The 19,416-nt window shown below is 43.0% G+C and overlaps 2 long non-coding RNA genes across 4 annotated transcripts in view; one reads left to right on the top strand and one right to left on the bottom strand.

The window, feature by feature from the left end:
* Positions 1 to 1,034: 1,034 nt before the first annotated feature.
* On the bottom strand, positions 1,035 to 8,556 carry LOC144306229 (uncharacterized). The gene is made up of 3 exons (XR_013373250.1): positions 8,130 to 8,556; positions 6,948 to 7,104; positions 1,035 to 5,071 (listed from the first exon to the last, which is right to left on the bottom strand). It is a non-coding gene; the product is annotated as an uncharacterized LOC144306229 (long non-coding RNA).
* Positions 8,557 to 8,649: 93 nt separating this feature from the next.
* The window catches only part of LOC144305816 (uncharacterized), a 37,335-nt gene continuing 26,568 nt past the window's right edge, over positions 8,650 to 19,416 (top strand). For 2 of the 3 annotated variants that reach the window (XR_013372847.1, XR_013372849.1), the window contains exon 1: positions 8,650 to 8,811. This is a non-coding gene — a long non-coding RNA (uncharacterized LOC144305816). The remainder of the gene's footprint in view (positions 8,812 to 19,416) is intronic. The other variant, XR_013372848.1, reaches the window with a different exon arrangement.

The following is a 19,416-nucleotide window of genomic DNA, read 5'->3' as shown; positions in this document are numbered from 1 at the left end:
TCTCCGTGGGTTTCGGAGTCGGCCTATTCCACGCCCCTTGTCCTGGGGCACAACCTGACTCCTTTGGCTTTTGCTTCTTGCCGGCCGCAGCCTCGATGACCTTTCCTCGGTCCCTGTGTACTTAAAACCTTGTTCGGTGACCCGGCTGTCCCCCAACCTTCCCATCTTGTCCAGTTGTCCTTGCTTCGTGGGCAAGTTCTGCGGCGCGCTCTCTCTGCGCCCAATGTAAAGTCCGCAAATAGGGACATGATTACATAAATCATCGTCCATCTGCTCAGGGGAATTCTTCGCAGAGTCCTTAAAACTGAGGTGGTTGAAGAATATTTAGTGACTGAGACAGTGTTTGCTCTATATGGGTGTGTGTGTGTGTGTGTGTGTGTGTGTGTGTGTGCGTGCGCGCGCGCAAGATACAAAATAGCCTAGGGCAGGATCCCTCCTTTAGTGCAACAAAGATTTATAGATGTGATTTGCATTTTAAAGGTCTAAAATAGGGCAGCCCCGGTGGCTCGGCGGTTTAGCGCTGCCTTCGGCCTGGGGTGTAATCCTGGAGACCCAGGATCGAGTCCCCCGGCGGGCTCCCTGCATGGAGCCTGCTTCTCCCTCTCTCTTTCTCTCTCTGTCATGAATAAATAAAATCTTTAAAAAAAAAAAAAACCTCTAAAATAAGCAGCAAATTGCTAGCGGAAACTATTTTGGGATGATGGGATTATAGGTGGTTTAAAACTTGTTCTTTTTCATCTACATTTTTCATTTGTTTATAATGAATGTGTATTACTTGGACACAATAATAGTTCCATATACAGAATATTTTTGAGGATCCAATTATATCATTGAAATATACTAAAGAAAGAATGCTTCCAAAACTAGGAATTATGGAGACCTGGCCTCCTGACCAGAGCTAATATGATTATGTCATTAGGATTTTCTTCTTAAAGGTGTGACAGTTTGTAGTGAAAGCAGGTTTCCAACCTCTCAATCCCAAGGCCCAGGGAAGCCAAGAAGTTGTTAAAAATCCATATGCACATCCAGTAATCTCATGATAAATAACGGATTTATATTCCATTGTACTGCATACGTAAACAGACTTTGCCATGATTGACAACAAAGAACAAATTTCGTAAGTTTAATACCTTTATCTCAGTCTTGATCTTCTCTCATCTCTTTGCAACACTGCACATCAACTGTCCTCTCCTTAGAAATATTTTACCATTTGGTGCACTGACTGGTCCTCCTGTCCCTCTCCACTGTCTCAAGGACTTCCTCCATTCTTTGTCTTTTTTCTTTTTATTTGATATAACAGAAAAATTACAACATACAAGGAACTTTCCCCTTCCTTGAACCACTTGAGAGTAAGTTGCCTACATGATGCCCAATCACAAATTTCTTACAAAAAAGGGACATTATCCTAAATAACAGTACAATGCTCGTGATCAGGAAATTAACATCGATACATTCATATCATCTAACCCCCAGACCTTATTGGACTTTCATTACTTGGCCTAATGATGAAAGGATACAGTCCAGAATTATTCATTACATTTGGTTATCACGTCTTTCCAGTGTCCTTCAGTCTGACACAGAGCAAAGATTTCCTTTACTTTAATGACCGGGACAACCGAAAAGACTGCAGACCGATCATACTGCAGAATGTCCCTCAGTTTGGGTTTATCTGTTGTTTCCTCATCATTAGATTTGGGCTATGCATCTTTGGCAACATTATTATAGATATGAGTGTTTTACTTGTTGCATCATTATTTATTTTAGTGCTGAAAAAATTTCCCAGATTGGGCCAGCTGCCAAGCTGGCTTCTACCACCATGGTTCTTTGATCACTTCCTTATTTTCTGGCACAAGATGTTCCAAGCTCCAATCTTGTATTTTCTCTGCTCCAACCCTCATTTCTCTGAGGCACCTTTGTTCTTTTTAATGGGGAGGGATATTCAGAAATTAATATCTAGGTGCTAGGTATGCTCATTTTTCTTGGGGTATCACTGCTTTCGGGCTGCTCAACGGACAGTGCTAGGAAATATATGTATAATTTTACACATACATTTCTATCTGTCAATTGATCGATCTCTCAATCTCTCTATGTAGAAAACTATGAGCGCACACCATACCTTCAATTCCAACGCAACATCACAAGATTTATTCTAATTTACCCCCTTTCTATTTCTGTGACTTCCTTCTCTCTTCTTGTTGGAAGGGTTGTTTAATCCCTCTGTAGATAATTTATTCCCTGCCGTTGCTGCTGCCCCCTTGTAGACTTCCACCTTCTCTCATCTTGGCCTCGAAAACCTATGCTAGCTGAATGTCCTCCCCCAGCTCCCTGCACATGGGTGATTTACTTTGGCTCCCCATCATGGCTTTGGAGCAAATTATTCAGGCAGGCAGGCAGGCAGGCTGGCTGGAGGCAATCTTGAAGCTCTAGATATAATTCTCAATCCTCTCTGTTCAGTAAATGGCAACTGCTCTTCTACCGATTCCTATTAAAAGCGCTGGAGTCACTGGAGTCCTTTAGTTCTCTGACATCTCACATCCAATCTATCAGCAGATCCTGTTTGTTCTCCTTCTGTTTATTTCTAGAATCTTATCATATGTCCCCTCCTCCATCATTACCATCCTGCTCCATGCCACCATGGTCTCTTGCCTTGAATGACTGCAGTTGTCTTCTAGTTGGTCTTCCTGCTTCTGCCCTCACACACCCCCAGTCTATTCTATACACAGCCACCAGAATAATCCTTTTAAAGTGTTAGTCATGTAGCGTGCTTCCTCTGCTCAAAATTCTCCAAAGTCTTCCTATCTCATTCAGAACAAGAGCCAAAGTATTTGCAATGACTGGCAAGGCCCTACAAGATCTGGCTCCCACTCCCACTCCCACGTTCACCTGTTCTCCTCCTACTTCTGCCCTCATCTATTTAGTTTAGCCACACTGGTCTCCTGGAAATTCTTTGAAGAAACCAAACTGTCCTGCCTCAGGGCCTTTGCACTTATTATTCCCTCTGCCTGAAATAGATTTCCCATGGTAACCATGTGAATGTTGCCTCTCTTCATTCAAGACTTCACTCTAAGATCGCCTTACAAGAGGGGCCTTTGCTTAGAACAAACTATCTAAACTAGCAAACTTCCTCTTACTTTTCCCTTCCTTTAGTTTCTTCATAGTACACATCACATATCTGACGTATTTGTGTACTTGTCTACCATCTCCCTTGTACTCTATAATGGAAACTCCACGAGAGCTGAGATCCTCTTTTATTTTTATTTTTGTTTTTCCTATGGCAAGAATGGTACTGAGTACATAGGAGGTACTCAATAAATAAAAGTAAGTAAATGAATGAATGAATGAATGTCTATGGGAATGATGACCAATTTGTCTTTAGGCCCAGCCTTGCTTCCTAGGATTTTTCTTAAAGTCCTGCTGCCAGTTAGACATGTTTTGCTGTGTGTCCATGGCACCGCAAACTAAAGCTTTATTAAAGCAGTTTCATTATCTCATGTACTTATTTGTTAATTTAGGACTGAAGCTTTGTTTTGCTCCCTGCTGTCTTCTCACTGCCTAGAACAGTGCCTGGCATGGAGCAGGCAATTAATATTTACTGAATAAATGAGTGAAATATTTCCCCCTCCAAATTAGTTCTCCCTGACTTGCTTGTTTCTCTTTATGACATTATTATTTTCCTTGTTGCTAAGGCTCAAAACTCTGTCAGCGTGGATTTTCCCCTCTCTCCTTTTTTCCATATTCAGTCAGTGGCCAAAAGCTGCATTTCTCCCACTTCCTTGGCACTGGCAATATTGTAATTCACCATACACCCCCAAACATCACAACAGTCTCCCAACTGGCCTCTCTCATCCCTGTTTCTCTCTCTTCATCTTTATCAGATTTTTCTGTTTTTCTCTTCCATAAAGTGCTCTGATCATGTCATTTCCTCTGGCTAAAGATTTCAATGGGTCTTTGTGCCAATTAGGGTTCTTAATTGCAAACAACAGAAATGGACTCTGGTTTACTTAAGTAGAAGAGGAATTTACTGGAATGATATCAGAAAACTCACAAAATTGACAGGAAGCCTCCAGAATCCGTGTCAGGAAGTAGGCAGGAATCAAGAGGAACTAAGCAGCCAGAACGTCTGTCAGGTCTTGCCTTAAGGGCAGTTTGATTAGGGGATTCCTGCCCCTGGGCTCTGGAGGTCCTCTCTTGCACAGCCACTACCCGGAGAACTGGCTGTTGCTGCCTCTAGAATGAATTATAAACAGTCCTCTGCTTCCTTGGGTCACTTACTGATCAGAGTCGCAAGTGGGATCATTGATTTGGCATACTTCTGATGTCACAGTTCTGTGACTTTCCTATCAGGGGTCAAGGGTGGGGATCCTGACCTCCCACTAACACCTTCACTAAGGAGGATCCTCCAAAAAAGGAAGGAGGCTTAGGTGCTAGGCAGCTAAAGACCCCAGAAGGTACCCATTTAGAAGTTCTGGAGCATGTCATTGAACCCCTCCATGGTATGTCACAGGCCATCACTTCCAGTTTTGCTCCTTTGCACCCTGGTTTCTGCTGAGACAGGAATACATGCAGTTCCTGAGTTGATCATTTCCGCCTTGGCCCTCTGTACTAGCTGATATCCAAAGATGGTCTCCATTGAACCAGGCATGCTTCCTGTACTCTCACCTATGAATTGTCCCCTCCCCTTGTATCTGGGCCATCCCTGTGATCCATTTTCACTCATAGCATACTGTGGAAGTGATGCTGCATGAATTCCAAAGGGAGGTCGCCTGTCGGAATGTTCATGGTGGGGAAAGTCAGCCACCACTCATGTATGAGGTTTGAATACCTGAGATCACCATCTACAAGGAAAACTTCAGCAAGCCAGATGGAAAGACTATCTAGAGAGAGAGGAATGTCTGGCCAGTCCCCATCTGGTCCAACCAGTTCAGATGAGGTGTCAGATTTCTGTTTTTAAAAAGCCACCTTGGACATCCAGCCCAGATGAGCCTTCAGATGACTGCTGCTTCCATCTGACTACAACTGCATGGCAGGCTCCCAGTGAGAGCCACCCAGCTGAGTGGAGTCAACCACAGGACTGTGAAAGACAAAAATAAATAGTGATTTTAAGCCACTAAGTTGGGGGGGTTACACATTAATAGAGAAGCAAAACTGTCCCTTTGTGGTATGTGTTTTGTTCTCTCTGGAATGCTTTCCCACTGTCTTATTTTTTTTAGACTTTTATTTAAATTCCATCTAGTTAACATACAGTGTAATATTAGTTCCAGGTGTACAATACAGTGATTCAACACTTCCATACAACACCTGGTGCTCATCATGACAAGCGTGCCCCTTAATCCCCAACACTTACTTCCTCTATTCCCCCACCCACCTCCCCTCTGATAACCAGCAGTTTGTTCTCTATAGTTAAGAGTCTGTTTCTTGGTTTGCCTCTCTCTCTCCTTTTTTTTCCCTTTGCTCATTTGTTTTGTTTCTTAAATTCCACATATAAGTGAAATCATATGGTATATGTCCTTCTCTGACTTATTTCACTCAGCATTATACTTTCCAGCTCCATCTATGTTGTTACATATGGCAAGATTTCATTATTTTTTTTGATTGAATAATATTCCACGTGCAATATCTTCTTTATCTATTTTTCAGTTGATGGACACTTGGGCTGTTTCCATTAATTGGCTGTTGTAAATAATGCTGCTGTAAACATCAGGGTGCATGTATCCCTTTGAATTAATATTTTTTGTATTCTTTGGGTAAATACCTAGTCCCCACTGTTCTATATTATCCATGTATCCATTCATATCTGCATTTGCCAGAATCCCTTTGATGAGTGTGGTGGAGCACAGAGGAAAGAGCCAGGCTTTGAGGTCAGTCTGTGGGATGGGAGGGGCTGAATCCTAGCTTAGTCTGTCTCTATCCCTGTGACCTTGGGCAGAATAATTAATTTTTCTGGACCTCAGCTTCTATATCTGGCATATGGAAATTAAAAAAAAAAACCTTTCTCCTGGAGTTAAGGACTAGATATGAATTATGTAAAATATCCACGTGTCTCATTTTAGTTTCATTGAGTGGTAGCAGATACCAAGCCTTCAGACCTACATCAAATGGCACTCCTGAGGTCTACTTGTCATCAGTTATGAACTATATGGTTTTGGACAAATCCCTTAAACTTCTCTGAGCCTTACCCTCCTCATATGTAACATGGGTTTAAATTTTTTTTTTTTTTTTTTTTTTTTTTTTTAAATTTATGATAGTCACAGAGAGAGAGAGAGAGGCAGAGACATAGGCAGAGGGAGAAGCAGGCTCCATGCACCGGGAGCCCGACGTGGGATTCGATCCCGGGTCTCCAGGATCGCGCCCTGGGCCAAAGGCAGGCGCTAAACCGCTGCGCCACCCAGGGATCCCTGGGTTTGATAATAATATCTGTGTAATGGGGGCTTGACTGGACTAAGGACTGGGCTGTCTTGTGGTGTTAGGAGACACTGCCCCCTCGAGGCAGAACGCCCAGAACCCATAAACCACCTTCCTCAATCTGAATGGCATTGGGAATCCTTTGTAAGAGGACAAACACCATGCCCTCAGTTGGGATTAGGGAAGGAACAAACATGTCTAGTGGGCTGAGGGAATGTGACAGATGCTAGACTGCAGGGAGGAACAGCAGAGACTTCGAGAGCTTATCACCCTGAATGAGAAATGGAGGGGGAAGGGGCACACTGAACAAAGCAGAGGAAGGAGTGTTACTTGGAGTGGTGTGAAGCTGGGCATGACCATATTGTGGCTCCATATTGTATGGAGCCACATCCTCCACTCCCATCCTCTACTTTCCCAGGGCCTTCCTGATGGAGTAGGAAAGATCTGGGGTATAATGGCAAAGATGGGGGCACCAGGAACACACACATTTCTACCATGGGAACCCTTATGAAAGAGCTGAGAGGAAGCAGAAGATGCTTTCTTACCTCAGAAAGGGAGAGGTATGCCAGGAGTCCATGCGCACAGGGATCCTGGGCCAGTGAACAGGTAGAGAGGCTAGCCATGATGTCGAGATGGGTGGCAGCAGACAGGAGCCCGGATCACACAGGACTCAACCCCATCCGGCTTCTTCCTGGACTCCCACTGGAAGCGAGGAGACATGGAAATCTGAGAGGTGCAGATTAGCACATGCTATCTGATTCCAGGTGCATCCATGCAAAAACAAGCAAAACTAATGTCTGCTGGTAGAAGGCAAGATAACTGTTACTCTAGGGCAGATATATGCTTAGAAGGAAACATGGGGCACCTGGGCGGCTCAGCGGTTGGGTGTCTGCCTTTGGCTCAGGAGGTCCTGATCCCAGGGTCCTGGGATGGAGTCCCGCATCGGGCTCCCCGCAGGGAGCCTGCTTCTCCCTCTGCCTTTGTCTCTGCCTCTCTCTGTGTGTCTCTCATGAATAAATAAATAAAATCTTAACAAAATTAAAAAAGAAAACAAGAAGGAAACATGAGGGCATTCTGGGGGCTGGTAATGTTTTGCTTCTTCATCAGGGAGCTGGCTATACCATAAGAACTTAAGCGTACTTAAGATCTGTGCACTTTTCTGTATGCTACTTTAATAACAACTGAACATACACACAACTGTTTGGGAAAAGGAGGATGAACAGTTATTTCCCACTTCAAGCCCTTTGAGGTGTAGCCACAGGGGGGGAAGGGGTAAGAGATTAGTGGGCTGGAGGCTGGGACCACCTGGTGTCTGGCCTGGCTTACTCCTTTCTCCCTCCATTCATTCACTCGTTCACTCATTCACTAATGGTTTATTAAGCATCTCCTACACGTTGAGCACTGCAGGACGCGTAAGGGGATAAAAAGATTATCAAGGACAATAGTTTCCATTTATTGAGTGCTTATTTGGGAGTAGGCACCGAATATACCTCCGATCCTCATGATCCCATGAGGTATTATTATCCCCATCTATCTCCTGAGTGTCAGAAAGGTTAAGCCAGTTGCTCCAGGTCCCACAGCACGGAAGGGGTGTCAATTTTCATACAAACAAGAAGTCGGTGTGACCCCAAAGGTGGAATCCTTCTCACTGAGCTGCACTGTCCTCTGGGGATCTGGGGTCGGAGGAACCTGTGGACAAACTGCTTCCCCAAGGATTCAAGCCTTACGGTCATGCGGGTCACATCCTTGCAGGTTCCCCATGCTATAACGAGGGTAGAGAGCACGCCTTCCTCCCGGCGTTGGGGTGGGGGCTAAGCCAGACCGCGTGCGCAGTGCAGCCCAGGGTCCCGCAGTCGCTCACATTAGAGTCCTCGTCCCGCGCATGCGCGGACCCAGAGCAGGGTCAGGTGGAGGGCGGACCCCCTCGGCTCCTGATCCCAGCGGGGGGAAGGCGGACCCCCTCCCCCCTCCGCTCCTGATCTCCGCTGGGGGCCTGATGGACCTAACTGCGCCTTAACTGCCGGGTCCGTGCTGCTGGGAAACGTGCCGGGCGAAGAGCCCTGGTCCCAGACACCAGCCAGGGAGAGTCACCTGCCGGGCACGGGCTGGCGCCGCTCTCCGGGGCTGTGGGGGGCGGGGATGAAGAGTCGCGATATCGCGAGACCCGGTGGGACCAAAGGGCGTCCCGGCCGGAAGTGAGGGGCGGGCCCGAGGGAGCGCGCTCCTTTTGAAACCGGCGGCGGGCGCGCGGCGGAGCGGGATGCTGGGCTGGAGGTCCCGGCCGTTCTGGGCCTCGAGTGGGGGCCGCAGAGCGGGCGCGGAGGGCGGGTGGGTCCGCAGGGACCTCCGCGTGGGGTTTGGCTGGCAGTGGCCGCAGCCTGGGCCTGGCCGCTGAGCTTCCCTGCAAACGTGAGTAACGTTCCCTGCCTCTGGCTCCGCCTTTTGGAGAGACTGTGACCACGGAGCTCATTTGTCCCCAGCGCTAAAGCACCTCCATTCCCTGGGCCTTCACGCACCCAGGCCCCCTCTAAGGCCATGGAAAAAGTGTTTTTATAAAATTAGAAGCAGTGGGCTATTTTAATCCAAATCTGTTAAGACCACTAGTGGTCTCTTTTCAGTACGGCTTCCCTATCTGGGGTCGCTGAAGTAGCCATGAGCATTTTTAGGCATTTTGGAGTAAAGAATACTTTTTTTTTTTTCTTTAAGATTTTATTTATTCATGAGAGACAGAGAGAGAGAGGCAGAGACACAGGCAGAGGGAGAGGCAGGCTCCCTGCAGGGAGCCCCATGCAGGACTCGATCCCAGGACCTCGGGGTCACGACCTGAGCCAAGGCAGATGTTCAACCACTGAGCCACCCAGGTGCCCCTGGAGTAGAGAATACTCCTAATTTGAATTAAGTGGGATCCATATATTCAGTTTGTGTATATAGTTATTGCTAGCCTTCCTGGTGTGGGAGCGGCTTCTAGAATACTCCTAACCCCGCACTGTGCTGAATTACAAGCATGGTGGCCTGAAGGTACCAGAGGTCCTTGGTTCCTAGCGTGTCCAGCACCAGAAGAATGAGGAGATGTAAATGATTAGTCACTGAACAAGAAAATGTGAAATTCCTTGAAATCCTTTAGCTCATAAAGAAAAGAAACTTGATAGAGATTTCCCCAAATTTGAGAACCGTTGTAAAATAATGAGTTGAGATGCTGAAAGTATTTTTTTTTTGAACTGGCAATAATAAATTTTGATCAACCCTGAGAGAGAAAGACTGAATTATTTTCCTGTTCTCTCCATAGAGAACATTACAAAATTGTTATCTTTGAGGAAACCGTTAAAGAATATGTAACCAAAAAAAAAAAAAAAATGTAGTGGGGGAAAAAATGGATAGTGATATGCCAGGCAATTAATTTGACAGATAGATATGTGATTTTTTAAAAATTTTATTTATTTATTTGAGAGACAGAGTGGTAGAGAGGGACAGATGGGGAGGGAGAGGGAAAGGGAGATGACCTCAGACAGACATTGTGCTGAAAGTGAGCCCTACACAGGCTTGACCCCACGACCTGAGATCATGACCTGAGCAGAAACCAAGAGTCTAAGGCTCAACAGACTGAGCCACCAGGTGCCCTGACAAATATGTAATTTTATTTTATTTATTTTATTTTTTAATATTTTATTTATTTATTCATGAGAGACACAGAGAAGCAGAGACACGGGCAGAGGGAGAAGCAGGCTTCCTGCAGGGAACCTGATGTGGGACTCTATCTCGATCCCCTGGACCAGGGATTGCGACCTGAGTCAAAGGCAGACGAGGAGTCACCCAGGCGTCCCCAAATATGTAATTTAAAAAAAAAAGTGTTTTGATTTTTTTTTGTATTACCTTTTTAACAGTTACAGTTTGATGTAATTTCTCATTCTAAATATATATTCAGATGCGTACCTAATTTTGTTCTTATAATTTTATATTCTTAAAGAGGTCCCACGAAATGATAGAAACTTCAGGCCCCACAAAATCTAGATATGCCCTTGCACAGTTCTCATCTCCTAACCACTCTGGTCAGGGCAGGGCATGTGTTTATTCTCTTAATATTTGAGATGAGCACGTGGAAGCCCAGAGAGATTATATTGCTTGCCCAAGGCTTTGCTCTGGTGACTGGCAGAGCGAGACCTAGAACCCAGCCTCTTTGGTTCTCAGTTCAGACATCTGGCACACTATGGACAAGTGCCCTATTCCAAAAGTTTCACCTTTAGTCTTTAGTGAACAGGCTGTGAGTGTGTCTACTTGGCTTGCCCTTGGGTTCTGGGTTGTACATAGTCTGGGTGAGAGGCCCAGTGAAGCTAAAAGGGGACAAGTTATGTCTCTGAAATGCCCCCAAGTCTCAGATGACAGCAGCTTTCTCTGTGGTCTTATATCCATCACTCCCAGCAACGAAGAGCCAGCATCTGGTGGGAGAGAACGAAGAACTGTGGCCATGGGTTCTCCTCTGGGTCAGGGTGAGAAGTGTGGAATCCTTGAACAGAAACAGAATCAGCTGGCGAACCGGCTGTGTGTGAATATTCATGTGAACATGTCTTTTGTTATTTCCCAAGCCAAGTGTATTTTTGGTCGGTTTCCTTGGAGACTTGTGAATATGGAGAGGTCTTACCAAGTGTAGTATAATTTTGCCAGCTCTACTTCCTTTCCAGTTCCCAAAATTAGTCACCCCGTCTCTACCTGGATTGATTTTGTCCAAGGTCACCAACAACTTCTGTGTTGCTAAATCCAACTTTTCAGTCTTTACCTTAAACGACTCTCCCTTGCTACTGGTAGGGTCTTTTAAAATGTAAATCTGCTCCACCTCCACTTAAAATCCTTCCGTGGCTCCCCATTGCTTTTAGGATTGAGGTCTAGATCTCTGACCTACACGGTCCAACTGTCCTCTTCAGTGTCATTGCAGTCACATACACACTGATCTTTTTCTCCAGAGGCCAGTGCTCTTTTCCGGATACAGGGCTTTTTATTTTTTATTTTATAAAGTAAGCTCTACCCCCAACATGGGACTTGAACTCATGACCCCAAGATCAAGAGTTGCATGCTCTACTGACTGAGCCAGCCGCAAGACTTTTGCACTTGTAACTATATTATACTATGTACTATAAATAATATGTGAGTATACATACTATACCTATTTACCAGACATTGTTTTGGTACTGGGAGTACAGTAGTGAACAAAACTGGCAAAAATTGCTGCCATTCTGGAACTCACCTTCTGGTGATTGTTTTTTACTGGAATGCTCTTCCCCTTCCTTTCTTTCATGGTGAGAAGTTTATTCTTATTTATTATTATTATTTTTTATTATTTTTTAATAACAGCTTTTTGTTCTAAGATTTTATTTATTTGAGAGAGACCATGCTCATGAGCACAAGTGGAGGGTGAGGGGCAGAGGGAGAGGGAGAAGCAGACTCCTTGCTGAGCAGGGAACCTGACTGGGGGGCTCAATCCCAGGACCCCGATATCGTGACCTGACCTGAAGGCAGGTGCTTAACCGCCTGAGCCACCCAGGTGCCCCTAGTAACAGCTTTTTTTTTTTTTTTTAATTTTTATTTTAGTTATGATAGTCACAGAGAGAGAAAGAGAGGCAGAGACAGAGGCAGAGGGAGAAGCAGGCTCCATGCACTGGGAGCCCGATGTGGGATTCGATCCCAGGTCTTCAGGATCGCGCCCTGGGCCAAAGGCAGGCGCCAAACCGCTGCGCCACCCAGGGATCCCTAGTAACAGCTTTATAAACAAAATTAACATACTATAAAACTCACCCATTCAAAGTACACAGTTAAACTTTGTGTATTCGTAGTTGAATAACCATCACAATTTCAGAACATTTTCATTACTCCAGAAAGAAACCTTGTATCCATTAAAAGTCGCTTCCCCCTACTTTCCACAATTCCCCAGTCCTGAGCACCCAGTGTACTTTCTGCCTCTGCAAATTTGCCAAGTCTGGACATTTCTTATAAGCGGAATCATACATTATGTGGTTGCTTATGACTGCATCTTTCACTTAACGTTTTCAAGGTTCATCTATGCTGTCATGCTGAGTCATGTGTCAGTACTCATTTAACTTTTTTATTGAGATATAATTGATATAATATCATGTAAGTTTAAGTACTTCATTTGTTTTATTGCCAAATAATATTCTGTGATGTGATAACACTACATTTTGTTTATCCATTCATCAATTGAAGGACATTTGGATTGTTTCCACCTTTTGGCTTTTATGAGTTATGTTGTTATGAATATTTGTATATAATTTTTTGTATGGACATATGTTTTCATTTCCTTGGATATGTACCTAGGAGTGGAATTGCTAGATCATATGGTAGCTTTATGTTTAACATGTTGAAAAACTGCCAGACTGTTTTTCAAAGTGGCTGTACCATTTTACATTCCCAAAAGCACTGTATGAGTGTCCAATTTCTCCTCATCCTTGGTGTTATGGGTCCAAAATTCGTATGTCGAAGTCCTAATCCCAGAGTCCCTCATAAAATGTGAACTTCTTTGGAAATAGGGTTATTGCATATGTAATTAGTAAAGATGAGGTCATATTGGAATAAATTGGACCCCTTGTCCAATATGACAGGAGTCTTTTATGAAAAGGAGAAATCTGGTTACACAGACTCGCACACAAGGAGAATGCCATGTGAAGATTGGAGTCAGGCTGCCACAGACCAAGCAACTACCAGAAACTATAGAGAGGCCTGGGACCTATCCTTCCCAGCCCCTTTAGAGGGAGCATGGCTGCCCTGCTGACCCCTTGATCTTGGACTTCTAGCTTCTGTTAAAAGCAAGACCCACAAAAAAAAAAAAAAAAGCAAGACCCACAGTGGAGTCACTTATACTGAGCCCCATGTCAACCAAACAGGCTTAACTTAATTGCAGTTTCAGCTCTCGCAGAAATGGAATCTTAAACCAGTCAATCAGGACTCACCTCATCAGCACTAGATAAACCTCCGCCATCCCCCAAAGGAAAAGAACCTTGCTAGAACCAATCTGCTTTTTGCTGCTGTAACTTCCTTCTTCCCATTGCATTCTATGAAGGCCTTTCATTTTGTACAGCTCCTCAGAGGGTCCCTTCTATCTGCTAGATTGGATGCTGCAGATCCAATTGATTCAAATCAATTTTTGCTCAAATAAACTCAAAATTTTTAAGGTGCCTCAGTTTATCTTTTAACATCTAAAACTGTGAGTAGTAAATTTCTGTTGCTTAAGTCACTCAGTTCATGGTACTTTGTTATGGCTGCTTTAGCAAACTAATATAGTCACCAATACTTGTTATTTTCCAGTTTAAAGGTTATCATGACCATCCTTTCGGGTGTGAGGCAGTATCTCATCATAGTTTTGATAGGCATTTCCTTAGTGCAAATGATTTGGAGCATACTTGCTTAGTAGCCATTTGTATACCTTGGATAAATGTCTATTCAAATCCTTTGCTCACTTTTAAATTGAGTTATTTGTCTTTTTTTTTTTTAAAGATTTTATTTATTTATTCATGAGAGACACAGAGAGGGAGAGGCAGAGACACAGGCAGAGGGAGAAGCAGGCTCCACTAAGCCCAACGCGGGACTTGATCCCGGGACTCCAGGATCACGCACATCCTGGGCCGAAGGCAGGCGCCAAACCGCTGAGCCACCTGGATTGCCCGAGTTATTTGTCTTTTTATTATTGAGTTCTTAAATATCTTCTAGGGGTGCCTAGGTGGCTCAGTTGGTTAAACCTCCAACTCTTGATTTTGGCTCAGGTCATGATCCCAGCGTTGTGGCATCAGAGCCTTGCATCTGGCTCTGTACTCAGCATGGAGTCTGCTTGAGATTCTTTGCCTCTTCCTCTTCTCCTCCCCACACTCATGTGCACACTCACTCTCTTTCAAATAAGTGAATAAAATGTTTTTAAAAATTAATATATTCTAGATGGAACTCTCTTTTCAGATACATGTTTTGCAGACATTTTTTCCTGTGCTCAGGGTGTGTTTTCACTTTCTTTTTTTCTTTTTTTTTTTTTTTCACTATCTTGATGGTGTCCTTTGAAGCACAAGAATTTTTAATTTTGATGAAGTCCAGTTTACCTATTTTGTTCTTTGGTTGCTTGTGATGTTTTATCTAGTGCCTGCCTGTCTTGATCTTGCTCAAATGTTACTTCTCAGGAAGATTGCATTCCTTTGATATATGCTCTCACAAAACCATCTTGGTAATTACAAATTTGTTGGTGGATTTATTTGATTGACATCCCTATTTAGACAGTGAACCTCAGGATAGGATGGTCTAAGTCTGCTTTTCCTCTTCCCATTGTGTCCCCATTGCAGTGCCTGCTATGTAGCAGGTGCTCAGAATTGTTGAATGAATAAATGCAGACTTGACTCTGGGCCGGTCCCTGCATGAAACACTCTTCAGTGGTCTTGAGTACACCCACTCTCCTGCTTCCACATGTCTTGGCTGCTCCTCAGATTGCTCTGCTTTACTCATCCTTTTTTCTCACCCTCCACACTCTTTGCATCCAGTCTCAAGGCTTTGATTATGATCTTAAAACTAATGACTCTCAAGTCTCTTTCCTACCCAGATGGTTCTTCTAAGCTACATTCCGACTGAAAAGAATGTGTATGTTGATGTCGTTGGTTCTATAAATGTCAGTTAGGTTAAGGTGGTTGATAGTGTTGCTGGTTGATAGTGTTGCTTATACCTTCTATATCCTTATGAATCTCTGTACTTGTTTATCCATTATTGACAGGAATATTGAAATCTCTGAATAGAATCCTGGATTACTCCTTGCAGTGGTATTAGTTTTTGCATCATGTATCTTGGAGCTCTGCTTTCAGGTGCATAAACACTCAGGATTCTTAGGATCTTTTGATGAATTGACCCCTTTGTCATTATGTAATGACCTTCTTTATTCCTGGTTATATATTTTCTCTGAAATCTACTTTGTCTGGTATTAATATAGTCATGTTGGCTTTCTTTTAGTGATAGCATATGTCTTTTTCTTTCCTTTTACTTTTTTTATCAAAATCTGTGTCTTTATATTTGAAGTGTTTTTCTTTTTCTTTTTTTTTTTAAAGGTTTTATTTATTTATTCATAAAAGACAGAGAGAGAGGCAGAGACCTAGGCAGAGAGAAAAGCAGGCTCCATGCTGGGAGCCCGACACGGGACTCAATCCCGAGACTCCAGGATCATGCCCTGGGCCAAAGGCAGGTGTTAAACGCTGAGCCACACAGGGATCCCCCGAAGTGTTTTTCTTTTAGGAGACACATAGTTGGGTCTTTTTTTTTTTTTTTTTTTTAAGTCCAAACTGAAGAACCTCCATACAGTTTTCCAGAGTGGCTGCACCAGTTCACATTCCCACCAACAGTGTAAGAGGGTTCCCTTTTCTCTGCATCCTCTCCAACATTTTTGGTTTCCTGCCTTGTTAATTTTCCCCATTCTCACTGGTGTGGGGTGGTATCTCATTGTGGTTTTGATTTGTATTTCCCTGATGGCAAGTGATGCAGAGCATTTTCTCATGTGTGTGTTAGCCATGTCTGTGTCTTCCTCTGTGAGATTTCTGTTCATGTCTTTTGCCCATTTCATGATTGGATTGTTTGTTTCTATGGTGTTGAGTTTAATAATTAATTAATTAATTAATTTATTTATTTATTTATTTATTTATTTATTTATTTATTTATTTATGATAGTCACAGAGAGAGAGAGAGAGGCAGAGACACAGGCAGAGGGAGAAGCAGGCTCCATGCACCGGGAGCCCGACGTGGGACTCGATCCCGGGTCTCCAGGATCGCGCCCTGGGCCAAAGGCAGGTGCTAAACCGCTGCACCACCCAGGGATCCCCCTTTTTTTATTTATTTATGATAGTCACACACAGAGAGAGAGGCAGAGACACAGGCAGAGGGAGAAAATAAGTTCTTTATAGATCTTGGAAACTAGCCCTTTATCTGATACGTCATTTGCAAATATCTTCTCCCATTCTGTAGGTTGTCTTTTAGTTTTGTTGACTGTATCCTTTGCTGTGCAAAAGCTTCTTATCTTGATGAAGTCCCAATAGTTCATTTTTGCTTTTGTTTCTTTTGCCTTCGTGGATGTATCTTGTAAGAAGTTACTGCGGCTGAGTTCAGAAAGGGTGTTGCCTGTGTTCTCCTCTAGGATTTTGATGGAATCTTGTCTCAAATTTAGATCTTTCATCCATTTTGAGTTTATCTTTTACTCAGCCATTAGAAACGACAAATACTCACCATTTGCTTCAACGTGGATGGAGCTGGAGGGTATTATGCTGAGTGAAATTAGTCAATCGGAGAAGGACAAACATTATATGTTCTCATTCATTTGGGGAATATAAATAATAGTGAAAGGGAAAGAAGGGAAGGGAGAAGAAATGGGTAGGAAATATCAGAAAGGGAGACAGAACATAAAGACTCCTAACTCTGGGAAACGAACTAGGGGTGGTGGAAGGGGAGGAGAGCGGGGGGTGGGGGTGAATGGGTGACAGGCACTAAGGGGGGCACTTGATGGGATGAGCACTGGGTGTTATTCTGTATGTTGGCAAATTGAACACCAATAAAAAATAAATTTATTATTTAAAAAAAAAAAGTCCAAACTGAAAATCTCTGCCATTTAATGAATTCAGCCACATTTAATGTGATTTTTAAAATATGTAGGTTGGTTATTACCTTGCTGTTTGTTTTCTATTTGTCCTATCTGTTCTTTGCTCCCCTTTCCTCCTTTTCTGCCTTCTTTTGGATTGGGTACTTTTTATTATTCCACTCTTTGCTTCATTGGATTTTTAGCTATATAATTCTGTATTTGTTATTTTAGTGGCTGCTGTGGCATTATAACAGATCTTAAATTTATCACAGTCTATGTCTTCAAGTTCACTAATCTTTTCTTCTGCAATGTCACATTGTAGTTTCATCTGTACGTTGTGAATTTTACTTTATTGGGTACTGGGTTGTTTTCTATTCCTTTAGAATATTCCTGTGTTTAGGCTATGTTCTGGGATGCAGTTAAGTTACTTGGTAACAGTTTGAGTCTTGTTTTAAGCTGGACCATTAAGGAAATCTCTGTAAACTTTATAGGATTAAAATTTGACAAATAAGGGTCATCTGGGTGGCTCAGTCTGTTAAGCTTCTGCCTTCAGCTTAGGTTATGATCCGAGAGTCCTGGGATCGAACCCCACATCAGGCACTCTGTTCAGTGAGGCTTCTGCTTCTTCTATCCCACTTGCCCCTTCCCCTGCTTGTGCTCTCTCTCACTCTCTTTCCCTCACTCAAATAAATAAAATCTTAAAAATAAAATCTGACAAGCTGGAAATCAGTAATAATAAAACATAAGGCTTCCAGTTTCTGGGCTTAGAAGTCACTACTCCATGCTAACAACAAGTAAAAAGCTAAACAAACATCCTTTGGCTCAGATCATGATCCCAGGGTCCCAGGATCGAGTTCCACATTGGACTCCCCACAGGAAGTCTGCTTCTCTCTCTGCCTATGTCTCTGCTTCTCTCTGTGTCTCATGAATAAATAAACAAAATCCTTTTTTTTTAAAAAAAAAAGCTAAACAAACTGAAAAATCAACATTCTTTGTTTTGTAAGAGAAGTGAAGTCATAGGGCAAACTGCTGTCCCCCACATTGGAGAGACCAACAGGCAAATGGAGAGAATCAGAGCTGACACAGCAGGAACCCAATGAACTGAAAGCTCTATAGGAACCAGTGCTGGGGTATGGAAACATGAACTGTAATTTATGAATTCCTGGGAACTCAGTATGGAAAATTCTGAGAGTTAAAGACTCCAGGGGGAAAAAAAAGACTCCAGGGGAACCCAGTCATTTAGAGGCCCCCACACTTTTGTGAGTTTTACCTTCTGTAGTTCTACCTGGATCTCACAGTGAATAAGTGGAAAAATTTCCACATGCTTCTGATGGGGAGGAGGAAAAGGAACCATTTTGAAATACACCAAAGCATTTGTCTTAGCAAGGTCTGCTTCCAGAGAAACTTTTTAAAACTGGAGTCTAACTTGCTGGGATTTATCAGAGCATAACTGACCTAGGGAAAGGAAATACCCAACTCCAGCATCCTCTGGCCATCCTCTTCTACCTAAGGGTGGTAGGAGGGCATGAGAAGTATATGTGAGGTTCTCAGTCCAGAGGCACAGGCTCAGAGACCTAATCATAGAACTGGAGAATGTTTCCTCTCCCCCTACAACTTAACACATTACTAAAGATATTTATTTTAAAAATATTTTATTTATTTATTCATGATAAAAACGCAGAGACACAGGCAGAGGGAGAAGCAGGCTCCATGCAGGGAGCCTGATGTGGAACTAGATCCCGGACCTCCATGATCACACCCTGAGCTGATGGCAGATGCTCAACTGCTGAGCCACCCAGGCATCCCTAATCTCTAGTATTTCTTTTTGGTTCTTTCTATTAATTCCCATCTCTGTTTACATTGTCCCTCTGTTCTTTCATGCTGTCTGTTTTATCCATTAGCAGTCTTAGCATACTAATCATAATTGTTTTTAATTCCCAATCTGATAATTCAACATGCTATATAAGAGTCTGGTTCTGATGCTTGCTCTGTTTTCCAACTGTGTTTTCTTTTTAATATGTCTTATGATTTATTATTTTTATTTTTATTTTTGCCAGGTATAATGTACCAGGCAAAAGGAGCTGTTTTAAATATCTTTAAATACTAGAGATTAAAAAAAAAAAAAAAACACCATTGCAATAGAAATTAAGAATGACATGTTAGACTTAAATTTTTAAAAAAGAAATGAAGAATGCCTTTGATGGGCTTATAGGTGGACTGGACATGGCTGAGGAAAGAATCTCTGACCTTGAGAATATTTCAGTGGCAACCTCCAAAACTGAAAAGCAAACAGAAAAAGACTGAAAAGGCCAGGAGACTATCCAAAACTGTAGGACAACCACAAAAGGCGTAATATATGCATAATGGGAGAACCAGAAGAAAGAGAAAGAGGAATAGGAGATATTTGAGAAACAATGACTGGGAAT

The sequence above is a fragment of the Canis aureus genome, chromosome 36 (genome assembly GCF_053574225.1).
Source record: "Canis aureus isolate CA01 chromosome 36, VMU_Caureus_v.1.0, whole genome shotgun sequence".
Taxonomy (NCBI): domain Eukaryota; kingdom Metazoa; phylum Chordata; class Mammalia; order Carnivora; family Canidae; genus Canis; species Canis aureus.
This window is presented reverse-complemented; position numbering and strand designations above follow the sequence as displayed.